This window comes from Delphinapterus leucas, chromosome 8 (genome assembly GCF_059928025.1).
Source record: "Delphinapterus leucas isolate spDelLeu-1000000601 "Yukka" chromosome 8, BTC_Dleu_Yukka2, whole genome shotgun sequence".
Classification (NCBI taxonomy): Eukaryota; Metazoa; Chordata; class Mammalia; order Artiodactyla; family Monodontidae; genus Delphinapterus; species Delphinapterus leucas.
This window is the reverse complement of record NC_143136.1, coordinates 95,133,492-95,152,516: the sequence shown is the minus strand read 5'-3', so window position 1 is coordinate 95,152,516 and position 19,025 is coordinate 95,133,492. Positions and strand designations below refer to the sequence as shown.

Genomic DNA, 19,025 nt, shown 5'->3' with positions numbered 1-19,025 from the left:
ATGAAATCTGTCAGAGAAATGAGTCACTTTTTAAAAGATAATAAATGAGACCATATATGATTAGGGCAAAAATGATACAGAGAAGAAAACTGTAGGATTTAGAGGAGGGAAGGTTAGGAAACTAGGGAGGGTCCATGAAAAAGGTAGAACTTGTTCTGGGCCTGGATTATATGCCAGACACTGTGCCTGGTGCTGGGGAAAGAGTTGGTTAGGACAAAGTCCCTGCTCTTGTGGGGCCCTAAGACTGAGAGGAGGCACAGACACCTGAAGACATATTATACATAGAAGACAGTGTGTTGACATGACAATGGCAGTGTACCAAGAAGTGGTTCACTTCTTGGTTGGCTGGAAAGGAGTAAATGTGAGGGAGGTCTTAGAGGAGGGGAAGAAGAAGGAAGCCAAACAGAAGTTTCTTGGGAGGATGAAATGAAAGAAAGGCGTTCTAGACGGAGGACAGTACAGAGGCAAGAGGCATGAAATCTTGGGTGGGCTTGAAGTGTGTGCAGTCTGGTGTTCCCAAGCATGAAGCACAAGGAGGAAAGGGCAGTAGGTGAGGCTGTGCGGGCGAGCAGAGAACAAATCCCAAAGGGCCTGGTCAAGGCACATGGCCTTGAGCGAACAGAGCACAAACTACAATGTTTTAAAGAGAGAAGAGACATGACCAAGCTCGAGTTTTATAAAGAGTACTTTGATGATGGCCTAAAAGTAGAGAGGCCGAGAGGTCAACTTGGGTGTTTAGACCAAGTAGGAACTGGGAGAAAATGGGGCACCAGACCAGAGGTTTTGATGCAACTGAAGACCATGTATGGTGGATACACATGAGTGAGAACTGAAAGGACAAGAGCTTATGTTCAGAGAATGAAAGATTGTAATTTTAAGGTATTTTATGACAAATTCCAGATGATGATAAGGTCCAAATGTAACCTGGGAATGGAGATCAGTGAGGTGCTGGGAATCCAGAAGGTGATGAGAAATAATTCGGATAGTCCTGGACACTCATTCCTTTCCCCTTTCAGTAGCTCAGCAAAAAGCTAGCTCAGCAGGTACCAGCGAGAGCAATGGAGAAATAGGCTCCCCCTTCTACTGTGACCATTTCTGTCACCAAGCAGTTGCCATGGTTAGTAGTATAGACGTTCCCTGCCTCACCATCCCTGTAACTGTGATGCACTCCTGGCTGTCTCCTCCTCTACAGGAACTCAACAGGTCGTGGGATACACAATCCAGGTAAGTCTGGTCTAATCCCCTTCTCTGAAAGCTTGGGGGATTGAGTGCACTCTGTTACTGTTCTGCTTATAAGTTCCCCCATGAACAATAAAACCCTACTGTATATTTGCACAGTAGGGGGTTGAGGAATTTCGTGTCCAGGAAAATCTGTGGGTTGTTGGCATGGCAAGTATTGTGGTAGAGGATAAGACTTGGAGCCCAGGACCGAAGTCCCCAACCGTTACGAGAGCATCATTCATTAATATGCCAGTTCAGTATATTGAGGGTCTCAAGTCTGTCTGGTTCAACCCCTGAATCAGACAGTGTATTGATTATCTGGTGGTATGTAACAGATCACACCAAAATAGTGGCTCAAAACAACAATAAACATTTATTGTTCACAGTTTCTGTGTCAAACCTTTAGGAATATCTTGGGCAGTTCTGGCTCTGGGTCTCTCATGAGGTCCTCAAGATATCGGCCAGGGCTGCAGTCATCTGATGGCTGGACTGAGGCTGCAGGGCCCACTTCCAAGATGGTTCACTCCCTTACCTGGCTGCCAGGGTGGTGCTGGTTGTGAGAGGGAGGCCTCATTTCCTCCCTGCATGGGCCTGTCTGTCCACCTGCTACTTGATTGAATGTCCTCACTACATGATGGCTGGCTTCCTCCAGAGGGAGCTGTCCGAGAGAGAGACAAAGGTTATTATTCCTCTTATGGCCTGGCCTCAGAAGGCACATAGCACCACTTCTGCCACATAGCATGGTTATAAGTCAGTCACTCGTTCCAGCTCACATTCAAGACGAGGGGATTTAGACTCCACCTTGTGAGGAAAGAAGAGTCAAAGAATTTGCGGATATATTTTAAAACTACCATACACAAGAAAATAGAAAGCACTCTAGATATTTCAAGCAAAAAAAAAAAAGCCAGAAAGAGAGAAAGATTATATCCAAACAGTTGGTGCTTAGCATTGAAGGGGCTAATGGTGGTGAAAGTTGGGGATGGGGGCATTGTAGCACTAGCCTTCAGGTTACTTCATCACAGCTGCTTTCCATAGACTCAAAACTGCTGCTGCCACTCAGAAGTCAGGAAACTTTGGGAAACCACTGATGAGGTCATTGCAGCCCCAAAGCCCCAAGGGTGGTGACTAGATGGGGAATATGGAGTCTGCTGCAGAGGAGGAAAGAATGATTTCCATCTGCTTTCTGCCTTCCAAATTTCACACAAGTACATTTTATTGGCAGAACCCTGCTGTCGAGGGGATCTGTGAAATATGGTTCCCAGGCTTCCAGCACCTGCAGAGAAGGAGGTAGAAATGGGTGTCAAGAGCCAACCAACACTATCCAACATGCGTCCATATACAGGTATGGTGAGGAGGCACCGCCTGTACTTGGAGAAGTCCTGGAGCCCTACTCCTTTGTTTTTATAAGCTTATGGGTGTCCAAGGCTTTGTAAAAGGCGGGTGGTGTCTACATAGAATAACATGGTGGAGAGCTAGCTGAGTCACAAATCTGGAAGGTGTCACTGTAGTTGGGCAGCAGGTGAGGTACTGGTTGCTGGTGACATGCAGTCAGCCCCAGAGGTGACTGGAGAAACACCTGGAGTTCATCCTTAGTTGGTCTCTGGAATGTTCTCACTGCAATGAAAGCTGGGTAGACTGCAGGCAGTGCAGCATCGGAGAGAACATAGCTGCCATTTAAAAGGGCTGCCAGAGGAAAGGTGTCCATAGGGAAATATCATTTCTCAAAATATGGTCTGTGGCCCCCTACACTCAAACATCTCTGGGATGCTTCTTTAAAACGCTGATCCTGGGACTTCCTTGATGGTCCAGTGGTAAAGAATCCGCCTTCCAGACTTCCCTGGTGGCACAGTAGTTACAAATCCGCCTGCCAAGGCAGGGGACATGGGTTCGAGCCCTGGCCCAGGAAGATCCCACATGCTGCGGAGCAACTAAGCCTGTGTGCCACAAATACTGAGCCTGTGCTCTAGAGTGTGCGAACCACAGCTACTGAGCCCTCGTGCTGCAACTACTGAAGCCCACTTGCCTAGAGCCCATGCTCCGCAACGGATTAATCCCAAGTATACTTGAGTACCTAATAGAGTATGAGTGTGATAGGTACTAGAAAAAGGATGATAAATCTGTAAATATTGTTCATGAGGTGTTCATGATCTATCTGGAGAAGCTTATGGAGATTATCTCCATACACAGATAATGGATACAATGAATAAATGGATACATACACTGACTGCAATGGATAATGATATGGATAATAAATCTATAGTTATTGGTTTGAAACAGTATCAAGATCCAAGTAATTCCTCCAAAGTCAACAATTTTTGAAGTAAAAGAGATCAGAAGTAGGTAATGGGTGGGGATAAGGGTCTGATATATTGAGGTGGAGAAAGTCGTGGGGATGGAGAAATGTGCTCGGTGATTTGGGGGTACTTTAGGAAAATGGGCTAGAAAATAGCTTTTTAAGAATTTCATACTAGACTGTTGATAGCTTTAATGTTATACCTTGATTTGCATATTTAAGACTCATGAAAACACTCAAGTCGAAGGATTGCATCTTTGGTGGTCATTTCTCACACAGAGTCAGGAAATCTAAATTTTTAAAGTTCAGTGGATAGTTAGCGCTAACTACTTGGTTACTCTAGTCTTTTCTGGGAGTTTGAAGATGAAGCCAGCTGCTATAAAGATGTCCGCACCATTCGATCCTGTAAACTCACACTTTGGACTCTACGCTAAAAATACACTTGAATAAAAGCGCTAAACTCCAAGACTTCTGGCCGCCTGGGTTGCAGAAGCAGACCTAGAGAAAGAGACGAGCCAGGAGTGGGAGGGTCGAGGGAGAGGTCCGAGCACCGCCCTCGTCCCACTCCCACCAAGGTGGATCCGCCCCTCAGGCTCCCGTTTCTAAAAACACGCGAGCGCGCGTGCGCAGGCGCAGTCCGTTTGCGCCTCGAGCCGCGCACGCGCAGTGGCAGTAGGATGGTGGCGTTGGCATCTTTTCCGGTTCCCATAGTGGGTGAGAAAACCTTGCTTGTGTGAGAGCTGCGCTCTGGACCCACGGCCGAGGCCTTGCAAGTGAGCCGAGCCGGGGCGGAGGGAGGGGTGGAGGAAACTGCCCCGCGCCCCAGTAACTGGGCTCCCCGGGGTACTGCTTCAGTACCTAATCTGACTGTGGTCTCCGCTGGGCAGTCAGCTCGTCCCCATAGATTTTTGAGAGACAGTTCCCAACAGACGGCATTGCCTCTTTTTTTTTTTTTTTTGCGGTACGCGGGCCTCTCACTGTTGTGGCCTCTCCCGTTGCGGAGCACAGGCTCCGGACGCGCGGGCTCAGCGGCCATGACTCACGGGCCTAACCGCTCCGCGGCATGTGGGATCCTCCCGGACCGGGGCACGAACCCGTATCCCCTGCATCGGCAGGCGGACTCTCAACCACTGCGCCACCAGGGAAGCCCCGGCATTGCCTCTTAATGCTTCTCGAAGCTTAGGATTTCAGAGGGAACCTTGTTCATGAAATGAGAAGTGTTTGGAGTTGCAGCCTCACAACAGTTGTCTGTGGCGAAAGGCTGGGGGAATATAAGGGAATGGGCGGTTTGGTTTCCTGGGCCTGAAATTTCCTGCACTTACTTAGCGTGGGACCACCCTACAGCATTCTCTGTTCACAGTCTTCTCCCAGTTTGGCCTTCTGTATTCGGCCCGAGTCTTCCCAAACGCAGCAGTGGCCGGTCCTGGGTTCTATGCCATCATCAAGTTTTATTCAGCAAGGGATGCCCACAGAGCCCAAAAGGCATGCGACCAGAAGCAGCTTTTTCACACATCTCCAGTGAAGGTGGGTCCAAATGTGGAATTCTTCGCTCTACTGGGATGAAGTGCTGAATTTCAAACTAATAGGCCATCGGGAATTCCCTGGCGGTCCAGTGGTTAGGACTCTGCACTTCCACTGCTGAGGGCCTGGGTTCAATCCCTGGTCGGGGAACTAAGATCCCGGGGGGCGGGGGGGGCGGGGAAGGCCAGCGTTCATACAGCACTGTGGTGTACAGAATGCTCTCAGATACACTGCTCCACTGAACCCCCAGTTCCCCAGTTCTTTCTTTTTTTTAGATGAAGAAACTCGAACTCAGGATGGTTAAGTGACTTACTTAAGGTTCATGACAGTAAATGTGGAAACTAGAGGGCAAACCCAAACTTAACTGATGTTAAACCCCATGTCATTTTATGCTGCCCCTTAATTTAAGAAATCTTCACAAGAGTCTTCTTTATATTTACTTTTATGTGGATTTTAAATATGTGAGGTTGACAAAATTTTTTTTGGTTAATTAATTTATTTATTTTTGGCTGCGTTGCGTCTTGTTGCTGAGCGCTGGCTTTCTCTAGTTGCGGAGAGCGGGGGTTCCTCTTCCTTGTGGTGCGTGGGCTTCTCATCGCGATGGTTTCTCTTGTTGCGGAGTACGGGTTCTAGGCACGTGGGCTTAGTTGCTCTGCGGCATGTGGGATCTTCCCGGACAAGGTATCGAACCCGTGTCCCCTGCATTGGCAGGCGGACTCTTAACCACTGTGCCACCAGGGATGTTCGGAGCTTGACGAACTTTTGTCAAATGTAAGATAAAGGAGGCTTCATCATCATCATCACTCTCAAACTGCCTAATCAGAACTCCCTTCAGATTCCAGAAAATGGTTAAAATATTCTTTAGTGCATTGTAGAAACCTTATTCCATATCAACATGCCATCCAATTTTACTTCCCCAGAATTAACATTTCATTATATGCCTCCATGAAGCCACCATTCCTTTTTCAAGGATCTTTTCAATTCCTCTGAATAAGTGAGTGAGGCTTAGATTTCCCAGACCTTTCTTTATAATTGTGTGTCTTCTCGGATTGGCTTCTTGCTCTGGCTACTTCCTACTGACCTTGCTGCCTATTCTCACCCATATTTATTTACTCACTGATTTCACCTTTATTGAATCTGAGAACTCTCCTCACATGTGACTCCAGGTACACTACCTCCCACTTCTGTACCCTGTTTAACACCCTCTTCAATCCTGGCTGTACTCCCTGGGATTGAAATGATTTTGTTTCAGGCTTTTTTTTTTTTTGCAGACCCTGCGACCATTTCACATAACCACTCAGATATTACAGATGGTCCTGGAAAGATTATGAAATAGTTACTTGGTGTCAGTTGTGAGTAATGAGTTCTTTTCTTATATTGGACATTAAGACCATTCCATAAGCTTAGGTTCTGAGATTTTCACAGCATAAAGCCTGTCACTGATAGAATGTTCTACAAGTCACTATAGAGTTCAGAGGAAAGGGCATTTGTATTAGATTTCTGTGTTAATGCAGAGCCTTAGTTTAATGCCCACAACCCTGAAATTGTTACCTACTTTAATTATGCATTCTTTTAAAATTTTATTTATTTATTTATTTGGTTGCATCGAGTCTCAGTTGCAGCAGGCGGGCTCCTTAGTTGCGGCTCAAGGGCTTCCCAGTTGGGGCACCTGGGCTCCCCAGTTGCAGCAGGCAGGCTCCTTTACTTGTGGCTTGCAGGCTCCTTAACTGTGGTGTGCGAACTCTTAGTTGCAGCATGCATGTGAGACCTAGTTCCCTGACCAGGGATTGAACCAGGGCCCCCTGCATTGGGAGCATGGAGTCTTAACCACTGCACCAGCAGTGAAGATCCAATTATGTGTTCTTTTATTTATTGGCAGTTATACATACTTCTTATCTTTTTCCCCTGTATTTTTTATAAATAGAGAAAAGAGAATAACATCTTAAAATAAAATGAAGGAAAGGCCAAAAGTATCTGAGTTTTTCTCAGTAGCACGAAGGGAAATGTTTGCCAACAAGAACTGTGGCAAGGTTATCCCAGATGTCAACTGTCTCTACTACCCAGGGGCTCAGAGCCCTTCTGAAGCTTCCTAATTGTTCAGGACAGCTCCATTTGACTCACCGTACATGGCCTAGCCTCCCATGCGACACTCAACATTTAAAAATTAATCTTCATTTCTCCTTCCCAGCAGGCAGCTTCAGTTGTAGAAAGTAATTTCAATTTCTTATGTACTCATTCATTCACTCAGTCAACAGACCATCACTCTATTATATGCCAAAATCTATGCTTTTTTCTGGTAACAAGGAAAGAATAATATATGGTTCCTTCAAGCACTTAAGGAGCTCATAAATTAGTGACAGGGGAAGATGCACAAACAAATCAATAAAGAATTAACAATGCTTTGACTTTGTGTTATTTGAATTTTTATGACTATATTAATATACTACACCCTGTTCAAAATGGAAATAGACATTTAAGAAAGAACTAGTGATGTAAAAAATCCACAGTAATATGTAAGTTCTTTAGAGAGTTAAGACTGGATATATTTGCACTCTCAAAGAAGCTTGTTAATTCAGATGAACCTCTAATTCATTTGGTTGCTTATTTACATTTATAGAGGTATTCGTATTCCCTCTTCTAACAGGATTAGTAACTTGGGGAGGGGGTGCTACAGATTAAGTTCCTAATTCAGTGGCAGGTGCTTCTTACCTCCTCTTCTGGTCATATTCTTAAACAGGAGCTACAGGATGAGACGACTAAAAGAGTTCACTTCCTTTGCTTACCTCCAGCCCCATAATAGTCTTCTGCTGGGCTTCCTTGGTTGCTTTCATCATCACTTTCACCACCAGAGGTCAGGGAACTTTCTGGTTAGTCAGGGGCCCTGGAAATGATGCAGAAAAGTACTGACTTAAAAATAATAAATAACATTTATTTAGGGCTCACTGTGAACTCATTGCTTAAAATGTCCTACTTAATCTTCACAAACACTCTATGAAATTGGTATTGATAAGTCTCAGGTATACCCAAAATAAGTCTCTATGTAGCGTTGTGATATTTTTAGGTCTTTTATATCTTTAGGTTCGTCTCGGCACCAGACATAAGGCGGTTCAACATAATACGCTTTCCCTAAACAGCTCCAGATGCCAAGAATTGGCAAATTAATACTTTGGTTTCCATGGGTGGTCAAAAAGGATCATCAGGGTAAACTCTGTAGATTTTCTTTGACTAACAAGACTCCTTCCAACATTGAACTCCTATACTTTAGAGAGAAGAATAGAACAGGGCTTTGGGGAGGAGATGTGAGAGGCTTCCACATGGAAGTATCTGAGCATTGGCCTGCCACCTAGAATTAGTGATAATCTCAATGACTTGGATGGTGGTGTCCATAATTTTCTCCAGTATTTGTATGGCATATAATAAAAAATAGTTGTACATATCTAGTCATTCATTTGCAAGTCTCACTTGATTTTGAAGCTATAGCATACCTAAACTATTACCTGGGATTGCTGGAGTTTAGTTTTTATTTCTAACAACAGAATATTTTGAAGCCTAGCCTTTAATTCAAAATCCTAACAGCTTCAGGATCTTTCTAACCTTGAAGAAAGAGAAAATGAAGATACTGTGCCACCACTTCAGAAGCAAAGCCTGAAGTTCTTTTGTGCTTTAGAGGTGGTGTTTCCCTTCCATGAGTGCAGGAGTCCTGATGTTGTCATGGCTGAGGAACCTTTGGATAAGTTGGAGGAAGGTCTGTTTTCCAGTATGTGTGTGGGGGGGGAGGTGAGGCAGTGGGATTTCTCTTTTTTCCTTTCTTTCTGAAACTCCGCTTTTCAGATACATCATCACCTTTGCTAAGCAAGTAAAGCCCTGGGCAGAATTTTTCTGCCCGACAATATAGGTTTTTATCTTAGGCAATACCTGACAGCACCTTAAACTTTAGAATTTTAGAAATGACTGCCTGCCAAGAAGCTTAGGAGGAGGGAAAATTAGTGGTTTTTTTGGTTAATAATTTGATTTGTGCTAAAATAGTCCTTCATATACAGATGTCTTCTGGCCTTCAGTTATCCCAACAAAATCATTGTCTGAAGATTGAAATAAACTCTTGTGTAAATGTTCAGTCTTTTGCCTCCTATAGAAGGGCCTGAGCGGTAAAAGTAAATGTAGATCTCTAGAAAGGGGATTCCAATTGGTGCTGAGTTGTTTCCTAGAATCCCTGGCACTTGGGCTTAGGATTTTAAGTCAGCGGCAGGGCTGTTAGCGAATGGAGTGGAGGAGGCTCCACCATCCACCTGAGTGAGTGGTGGTTGAGGAGAGGCCAGATCATCTGCACTACAACCAAATCTATCTCACTGTATGAATCCAGCCCTTTACGCACACGAGAGCAGGGTCTGTAGCAGTGTAGCCTCAGCTTTTCCATTTGAAATCTGTGAGTAGTATGAGATTTGTGGCACGTTCTTGGTTTGCATTTGCCATGGAGTATTTTAGGAACTTCCAGAATAGATCTGAGCAGTAAAAATGTGCCATGCCAGGGTATACCTGCAGCAGAGACATTCACCCGTACCCCAGTGTTGTTCCTGCCCTTAATCACTCAGATAATGTTCTAAGAATCACAGATGCATTTTTAGTTTTAAACATACTACCTAGAAATCAGTTTTTCAGATAGACATTTTAAATTCAACTCTTTTGGTTGTATTTAGGGTCGTTATCATTCCTTATGAAAAGTAAGGTAACCCGGAAGCTTGTTATTCAGAAAGCTATGACAGATGCATCCAGAAACTGCTGATTGTGGTTTTAGGTAAGACCTTTTTGATTGTCCTTAAAGTGCTTCAGTTTCAGTGAGGAAATATACTTATTTGAAAAGTTAATTGGATGAAAATAATGTTTATCTACAACATTACATATTCTTTCAATCACCAGATGCTTTCACAGCAGCAATCTTAAATTTGTTCTTTGTGTCATTTATGAGAAAAATGACAGCAAATATTATTGTCCCCAGTGTTTAGATGTAGAATCACTTGCCTCTATTCATACAGAAAGTGTTTGATCCACTTCTTCCTCAATTGCTTGCTTATCATACAGAATAGTGTAGTCATTATAAGCCTTGGACACCTGTGTTTGAGGCCTAACTTTGTCTCTTACATTTTTTTGTTGTTGTTGTTTCAATTTTAGGTTTTTGTAGCCAGAGACATTTGAAAGTATTTAATATCTCTAAGCTGCAATTTCTTTATCTGCAAATAGGGTTAGTAATTCAGCTTACCACCTAATGGAGATATTGTAAGAGTAAATGAGATGATGAATGTAAAAAGCTTAGAACTATGCCTGAAACATAGTAAGCAGACAAAATATATTGACTATTATTATTATCATTGTTATTTTCTTGTTGAAAAGTTTATTAGATTATGTTTTTGGAATCAATTTAATTTCAGTCTTCATTTCTGGTATATTGGGTGAATATGATTCTTATATAATAATCGGCTACGTTTTTGTGAGCCTTGAAAGTGGTCATGCTACTGAAGAGCGTTGATTGTGTTCCCTATCGAGTTATACAGCGGTGAGAATATCACAGTCTGTGCCCAAAGGAAACTTTATGATTAGTAGATTCCCAGAACAGAATTGCTCCCCTGCTTCACAGCCCTGCAGGCTGAGAGACTGAGAAATCCTAGCTAAGTTGTCAGAGACCTTATTTGCTTGTAAGAGTTGTCCCTGGATTGGTCTTGGCCTTCCAGCCTGGGTAGTCCTTCCAAGTGAAGTTTGACTTCCCTGGTCATCAGGCAGAAGCTCCATCAGCTGTCAACTCTGGGTAACAACATTTAAGAACCAAACTAAATGACTGGGTTGTTTGTGCCTAATATGCCAAGGTACTCCTTATATGTACCCAAAAGTCCTTAGACCAAAAAGCCTGGTGGCTCTAGCTTGCCTTGAGGAAAGCTGTATTGTCCAAAAGGTACATGGGCCAGTTTTTGCCAGTAGAGTGTTCAAATGCTCTCTCTCTCTGTCTCTACCTCCAAAGCTTTGTTCATTGTATCTGTTAGAATTTTGGTCCCAAGGAGTAGGCACTTGCCTTGCTTCTAATAGGAAGAATCTATTATAGCCCAGTGGTATCTATCCCAGGTTTGAGCTCACTTTGACCCGCACGCAATGCCTTCCTATTTAATTGTATTGTGATTGAACATTTTTGTTTCCACAGCTTTTAATTCCTCTGTCATTATTCCTTAGTTCTTATTTCTAAGATCATAAAGGTTTTTGAACCAAAGTTGTTACATCTTATATATTTTTTCACAAATAATTATGACAAAAACAAGTGTCAGATGAGGGAACTTCTAGGAAAATGCTCTTATTTTCTGCTATTAGAAATCAAAAGAATGTTTAATTATTGGGTGCTACCATTGTATAAAGGAAGTTTTAGAACAAGAAGACTTCTGAATTGATCGTTGTTAACTTTATTTCAGAAAGTGATAAAACAGCTGTGGCATAGAGACCCTGTGAAGAGGTCACAGATGCTAGAATCGAAGAGGAGCTACAGGATTTAATTCAAGTATGTGGAGATAAAAGCTCAAGGGGTACACAGCCAGTGGAGCCATAATTCAAAACAACCAGCAGGATTTGGAAGACTTTGGCATGTCTACTCAGCCCTGTCATCCTTAGGGAAATGTGAAACTCTGAAAGTGCTTTTGAGGCAGGGAATTTCTAGGACTTTTCCAAGTCCCGAGCCTTGTCTCTGGCCCCTTATTTGAAGTTTGGAGAGCAGGATTGAGAGTCATCAGTGTACGTCTACAGTAGTGGACACAGGAGAAGACACAGGCCTTTTAGAACTCCCCTCAAATAGAATTGCAGGTATTTGGGAACAAAGTAACTATAGCCTTAAGTGTGATTATGCCACAGTGTTTAAAAACTATTCATGCCTTTCCAGTGAGGTATATTACCCAGATCTGAGCGTCACATATATATCTTGTGTTAAATATTTTGCCGAAGAACCTTTCTGTAACCCAATTATATGAATGCCTCGAATTAGGGATTAAGTTGTCAACGTTATTTTGAAAAGAAAACATTAATGTACTGCATATAGGATTTTTATTAAAAAGGAGCAAAAAATGTGTTTCATGTCATTGAGAGCTTAATTTGGGGCTAGATTTCTGATTATTTAACTCACCCCAATGTTGCAAAGTTTGTTTTCAAGAGAAGAAAGTAGAGAAAGAAAAGGTGGTTTTGTTCTGAAAAATGAAAAAAATTTGAAAGTTTTTCCTGTACAAAACAATTATTTTAATTCAATTTAAATCAGTCAAGGAAACTTCAAACGTATCCATGTTTGGGCTTTAAGAAGTCTAGCTTCCTGTGAAATGTGAGAGGAAGGGATTCCGTATTGATACTAAAGATTTCGGAAACCTGATTATAACAACAGATCCATTCTTAATGAGGCCAATCTTGGAATCAGTCCATTTACAAACCATTATGTGCTAGGCACTGGAAATAGGATGAAGCTCCTTCTCTCTTGGAGTTTAGGTGTTAAAGGTATAGCAGACAATTAAAAAGGACTAAAATTAAATAGATTATGAAAAAGACTGTGAAGAAAGTAAACAGGGTGCTAGTTCAAGTATTTCAAGAAAATTACTTAACATGCTGACTTTAACATTCTAAGTGTCTTCTCCATATGTGCACACAGGGTAGACCTCTGAAAAGTGACACTGTAGTTTTTTCTAGATTAAGGGCTCTGTTGAGACAAGGTGGGGTGGGGGAAGTTTTCCCATGCTAATGTAAACGGCCATTCACTTGGTTTTAGACTCTCTTTCCCAGAATGAATTGCTCACCTGCCCCAAACCCCTCCTACAGAAGTTCTGGAGTCTTCACTGATTCAGTAGTGACCCCTAAAAACAGAGTGGGGAATGAATAATCAGATGTGAATCCTGAGAGTTTGGAGGAAATGTCAACATTTTCGAATAATTATAAGGTGTGTTCCCCTACCCCCACCCTAACTGGTGTTCATTTTGCAGGTCAGCTACTTTTCTTGTCAGCCGTGTGGCCAAAGGGAGCGAGAATGTGTCTCAGACTTCAGCTTGAGGAGGAAGAGTTCAGATTGCCAGAACTGGACTAGCATTTTTGAATTTCCCAGAATGCCAGGTCCTGTGGTTTCCTCGGGAAGGTCTGAATCCTTCCCACCCCCCCTGCACCCCTGGGCTGCTGGAGTTTGTTGCACTCGGGTCTGCAGCCCAAATCTTGCCTTATTGTTTGGGGCCAGGGAGCGCAGGGCGGGGTTGGGAAGAGGGCCCGGCAGGAGGTAATTGTCAACTTTGCAAGGGGAAGGATGGCTTGCGCCCTGGGGACTCTGGGAAGAAGTCCCATTCTGGTGGCGCGGATTGGATCTACGCACAAAGCTAATAACGGTGGCGTAACTAAAGACGTCATAAATAACGGGTGGGACGTTAGGCGGGGGTGGGGCACGCGGTTGCTAACGTGAGCTGTCGCGTCGGCGCTGGCATAGCAGTTCAACTCGGAAGCAGGATGTGGCTCCAGCTCCTCAGTGGCCTGGGTTGCTGCCCCTGGAGCCACCGCATGTTATGTCCCGGCTGCGCCTTTGGTTGCCACGGCTCTTCCTCACGTGGGAACAACTGTGGCTTCTAGTGCAAGCAGTTCAGTCTCCGGAGTGGGCCCTGGGCCCCGTCCAGGTGACCCCCAACCCCGCGCGGCTGACAGAGGCTTGGTCTTCACAAGCCTCAGAACCCCTCCCAAATTGTCCCATGCTCTTACACCCCTGGCAGAAGCCGTGGGCTTGAACTACTTAACGTCCTCGTCTCCAGTGCAGATGTTGGCCCCGCCTCATCAGGAGTTGACTGAGACTGAGGTTCCATACCCGGACACGGATTCGGTTGGAGAGCTGCCTACAGGGTCAGATCAGTTTCCTGTTCCATATCAGGATCTGAATAACAAGCAAACCCAACATCAAAAGCTCCCAGAGGCGGTTCCAGTGCCAGACTGGGATCAGAATCAGCCCTTGGTTGTGCCTTCTCGACACAAAAGTAAGACTATACACATAGGTCTAGATCAGGGTGAAGGTCACCAATCATTTGAAATACTTGTTCCACCTCTAGGTAGCAAGAGCTCAAAACCGATGAAGTTTATTGTTTCACCCCCAAACCTGAAGAAAGATCTAGTTCAGCATCGATGGCTGGCCTGTTGGATCTACAGGCCAATTTGAAAAAAACACTCAGGGTGTAGAACAACAGTTGCAGGGTGACTATTTAGTTGCCAGTATGGATGCCATTTATCCCGAGGAGAGCCTACCTAGGGATTTTTTGGGGAGCCCAGATGAACCTCCAAAGCCCCCTGAGGAAGCTGAAATTTCTGCTTCCCAGCAGGATGGCCCACTGTTAAGTTTGATCACTTGATTAAGGTGGTTTCTTCCATATCTCTCCATTTTAAAGTCATTTTTCCCCTTGGTAATTGCTAAGCAATCTGTGGGGTGATACTTTGGGATCAGTGAAGATCCTACTTTCAAACAACTCTTCACCCAACTGTGCATCAATGATAATCTTTGTCTGAGTCGATTATTACATTGATAGTTGCAAAATGACACTTTCCTATTCTATCATACATTTTGCATTTATTAGCTGACATTATTCTATACAGAAGAGCTCCCCAACTTTTCATTTTGAGTATCATTATGAACTCATGTGCTTCTTAAAAAATTAACTATGTTATACCTTATTATAATGATAAAGTTATTCTTTCGAATGTTCCTTTTGTCTAGATTTGGCCAATGTGATCTCTGTTATTGTTTAACCACACGATGCTTTTTTATTACTAGAATAATTTCTAATATATTACTACTCACAAATAGGACCTGAGAAAGGGACTCCAGAAGGTGCGGTCTTATTCAGACTCTTCTTAGAAGTCTGCCTTCTTCCTGTGTACTCTCAACCCAAAGTGAGGCTTTCGGGTTGGAAGGAGATACTTCTGAATTAAACTACAGATCAGTGTCACCCAATTCTAATCCCTATTCCCTTTTTTCTAGGCATACCATACTTACTGCCATCCTAATCCTTCTGTTGGGCACATCTCTCCTCCTCTATATTTATTTACAACAGTCAAGAGCAGCAATTGTCCAACCGGCCCCTATTCAGTTCTCCAGTCCATATGCCCCAAGAACTCCTTTTTGCACTGGTCTGTGGTGGCCTTGGCCTACCTCTTCTACCTACTCAAGTAACTCTTTTACCACGAATTTAATTACCTGTGTTTCCATTTATAGGATCTTACCTAGCCGTATGGCCTACTGCCTCTGCCAATTTAAAAATACTATTGAGGTTGTCTGTAAGAGAGTCAAGCTGTGTTCTGACAGTGGATGCCTGACAGAAGTCGCACGGTGTGGTGAGTCTCCATTGCGGGATAATAAATTTTTAATTTAATTTAATTTTTAATCAGTGATGATGATTTTTACAATTAATTTAAAATTAAAATTAATGATGTAATTTCATTATTTTAATTAATTCATTCAGAGTTCCAGCTCCCTAAGTTTCTAAGAACTACCCCCTTGGTAAGAATCATAGTCTTGCTTACATTATTAAGTTAATAGTTGCTCAGTTACATTGTTAGCTTAATAATGTAACTGATCCACATACATAAAGGGACAAGAGAAAGGAATGGAAGCGGGAAGGGAATTAACATTAATGGCCACATATCCTATGCTGTGCTCTGCAAATGAGAACTTATTGATATAGTGCCCCACAGTTTGTAAACGGATTTTATATAAATTAGGTCTCAAGTACCCTTTGTCTTATATGACAGGTGTAAATATATTTTTGTTTGTTTCTGCAGTTGTATGTATAAAGAGTACAAGTGATGCTGTCCTATTTGGAGCCTGAGAGTTTCTGGTTCCATAAGCAGAAGCTGCTACCTAGCCCTTTTAATGGATGGGAGAGGTAGTTTATTCTTAGACTGTCCAGCTCTGAACTTGCTCTGAATCTCAAGCTTTTTTATCCACAAAACACTCAGGGGCTTTCAACTATTTTTATATATATTAGATTTATTGGCACTAGCTCGATGACTTCCAAAATGTGCTTTCATGCCCACGTAGCTTGAATACAGGTCTCTATCACTGATCTAGAGCACACCATAAATAATAACACTTTGCTACTTATATAAAGACAATATTGCTGATTTTTCAACAAAATTTTTCTTTTTGGTTCACGACACACAGCTTGTGGGATCTTAACTCCACAACCAGGGACTGAACCCGGGCCACAGCAGGGAAAGTGCCGGGTCCTAACCACTAGACCACCAGGGAACTCCCCCAAACAATTTTTTTTACTAGTTGTATTACTCCCTTCTCCCCCAGAAGTAGGCAGAAAAGGCATCTTTAATTTCCTTTTACAGGTGAGGAGAAACAAGATCAGAGGTGTTAAGTGCTATGACCACCCTAGTGCTCCGATCTCCTCTCCCCAGTTTGGGGCTTTCTGCAACCCCATGATCCTCCTTTCTCATGACCCTTCCCTCCTCCTTTGACTCTCACGAAAAATACTTTTAATCCTTTTGGAAGAGAAGCCCAGCTACACAATTGTACACATTACCTTCACACAGTCAGAAGCTTTGGATGTTTCCCCAAGTAAAGCTGGAAATATTAGAAGTAAAATGAAATGAAAGCAAAGTAGCCATCTGACAGAAGTTGCTTTTTCCCTTCTGCATTTTGGACCTCAAGTATTATTCCATTGATTTGTTGAACATTCCACATTGGCATACAAGAGATTTTATTTTCCAAACTTGTAAGAAAAGTGAAAATCATTTGGCACAAGAAATAGATAACTTAATTTCCTCTGGGAGTGGAGGGGAGTGGTAGACTGAGGGACAGAGGTAAGAGAAGAAGTTTGAATTGTGTGCTACATATTTTTGGAATTTTGAGATGTGAATATATATTACATATTTTTAAAAACTAAATTGAAATTTAGAAATTAATTTTTAAAAAGCATGTGTTTGGGAGGCGATACACTATAACATGAGTCTGGTAAGGTTTGAAGATTTCTAAGTCAGCTTGAAGTTTATACCTTATAAGCAGAGGTTCCTAACTGGAGGTCAGTTGTTCCCCAAAGCAGAATTCCTTAACCTCCCTCCTGCTCCCCAGTGTATACCTCTTTGGCAAGCTGCAGAAGCTTATGTTCTTGGGATAATGTTTTAAAATGTATAATAAGCCCAACTATATAGAAAAACAAAGGAAACCAGCTATATTGAAATAGTTTTCAGAATATTTTTAAAATTAGTGAAATAGTAATAAACATGCTTCTCTTAACACATTAAAAAACAAGATACAGTGGTAGGTCTAATAAATATTATAACTCCAGGGTAGTGATGAGAATAAATGGTATTTCGAGGTATCTGCAACATATACGTGATATGAAATGACCTGTGATTTCTGTTGGGCCCAAATTAACTATACTGCTGATCTACTGTGGTTTGCTACCTACATTCATAATGGAAGGAAGTGCTGATTTTAGTTAGAGATTTGTGAAAACTGAGATGTACTTTTATTTCCCATCCAAGTTTGGCACTCTGGATTCAGTCCTCTCTATTCACAGACCTCTGCCCTAAAAGGATGATCCACAAGTCGAAATTGCATGCACACTTTTGCGTGTGTTCAAGAAAGTGCAGTTTTTTAGGGAAAAGAACCATTGCTTTCATGAAATTCTCAAAGGATTCTTGTCTCAAAAGATTGAGTCACAAATGTAGGGGAGAAGAAAGACATTTCTTTTCCTGTACTTATCCTCATGAGTGACGATAAATGGATAATTTGTTTTAAATAAAAATATCTGATAGTTGATAACTTGTCACTTTCTGAATTCATTCAAAAAATATTTTTCGAGTATCCACTATATGTCAGGAACTCTTTTACATGCTAGGGTTACAGGCCCAAGAATGAAACAGACCAAGTATCTCAGTTCTCAGGGGGTTTACAAATATATAGAAATAAGTATATAAGTATAATAAATAGATAGATGTAATTTCAAGCATTGCTAAGTACTTTGTGGAGAAAGAAAGCAGGGGAAGGAGAGTAGATCAGTTCCAGAAAGGCCTATTGTTTGCATTATATATATATAGTTAAATCAATCAAACAAAGAAACCCTGAGACCTCTCAATTTCCTAGAAGTTACAGAGGTGGAAAGAAGGATAATTGTCAGTAATACAGAATCAAGAGTGAATGTGAAATTCAGAAGATTGCCTTAGACCAGAACCCTGGTCAAAAGTTAGACATGGATCTTTCTTAAATGTTACTTCATGCCTGGTTTTGATATTTTCATGGTGTGAGAAAGTTTTAGATCTGGCTTTAACTCTGATTCCCCATAGTTTTAATTTTTTTTTCTTCAGTCAAAATGAATATTTGGAATTTTACAGATTAATGTATTTTGTTTCAGTTATTCAGTTATTGCTTATTTGAAGCTCCTTTTTGGGTAAATTTTTGGTAACTAACTCATTCTCAGTCTAAACTTTACTTCTAGGCTGAATTTACTGTTGTTATTTTAAAAATCTCTACTATCCTGTCATCCTAACAACTTCAGAGAAAGAAACCCCATTAATTTGAAATACATACTATTTGGTTACCCCCTGTCCTACCATGATATTCAAACTGTAACCAGTCTGATATGGGGCATCAGCCAGTCAGAGAAGACAGTGCCGTAAGAGTTGAGGATGATTTCTTTGCTGTACTTACTGAATTCTTGTCAACGTTCAAAGTTATAATTAAAAGCTACTTTTATGTAGCTTTTTTTCATATACCATCACTTCCTGTGACGTTTGTATATCATGTATGGTGTATACATACAGTTTTGTTATGCGATATGGGGCGGCAGAGTTTTTTCCTACCTTTGAAGGTATGGAAAGGGTTACCATAAATGTCGTTGGACATATTGCTTTGTTTTTTTTTTTCTTTTTGGATCATTTCCATGGAAATATGAAACCACTATTTAGAGGTGAGAAAACAATCAATCTTAGCACCATCTGTTGACCATTCCCCCTA

The 19,025-nt window shown here is 42.1% G+C and overlaps 1 pseudogene across 1 annotated transcript; it reads left to right on the top strand.

Annotated features, from left to right (window-relative positions):
• The first annotated feature begins 5,197 nt into the window (after positions 1–5,197).
• Positions 5,198–15,385, top strand: LOC149748594 (leucine-rich repeat-containing protein 37B-like; annotated as a pseudogene). The gene is made up of 2 exons (XR_016394180.1): positions 5,198–9,827; positions 11,482–15,385. The product of XR_016394180.1 is annotated as a leucine-rich repeat-containing protein 37B-like (transcript).
• Positions 15,386–19,025: the final 3,640 nt, after the last annotated feature.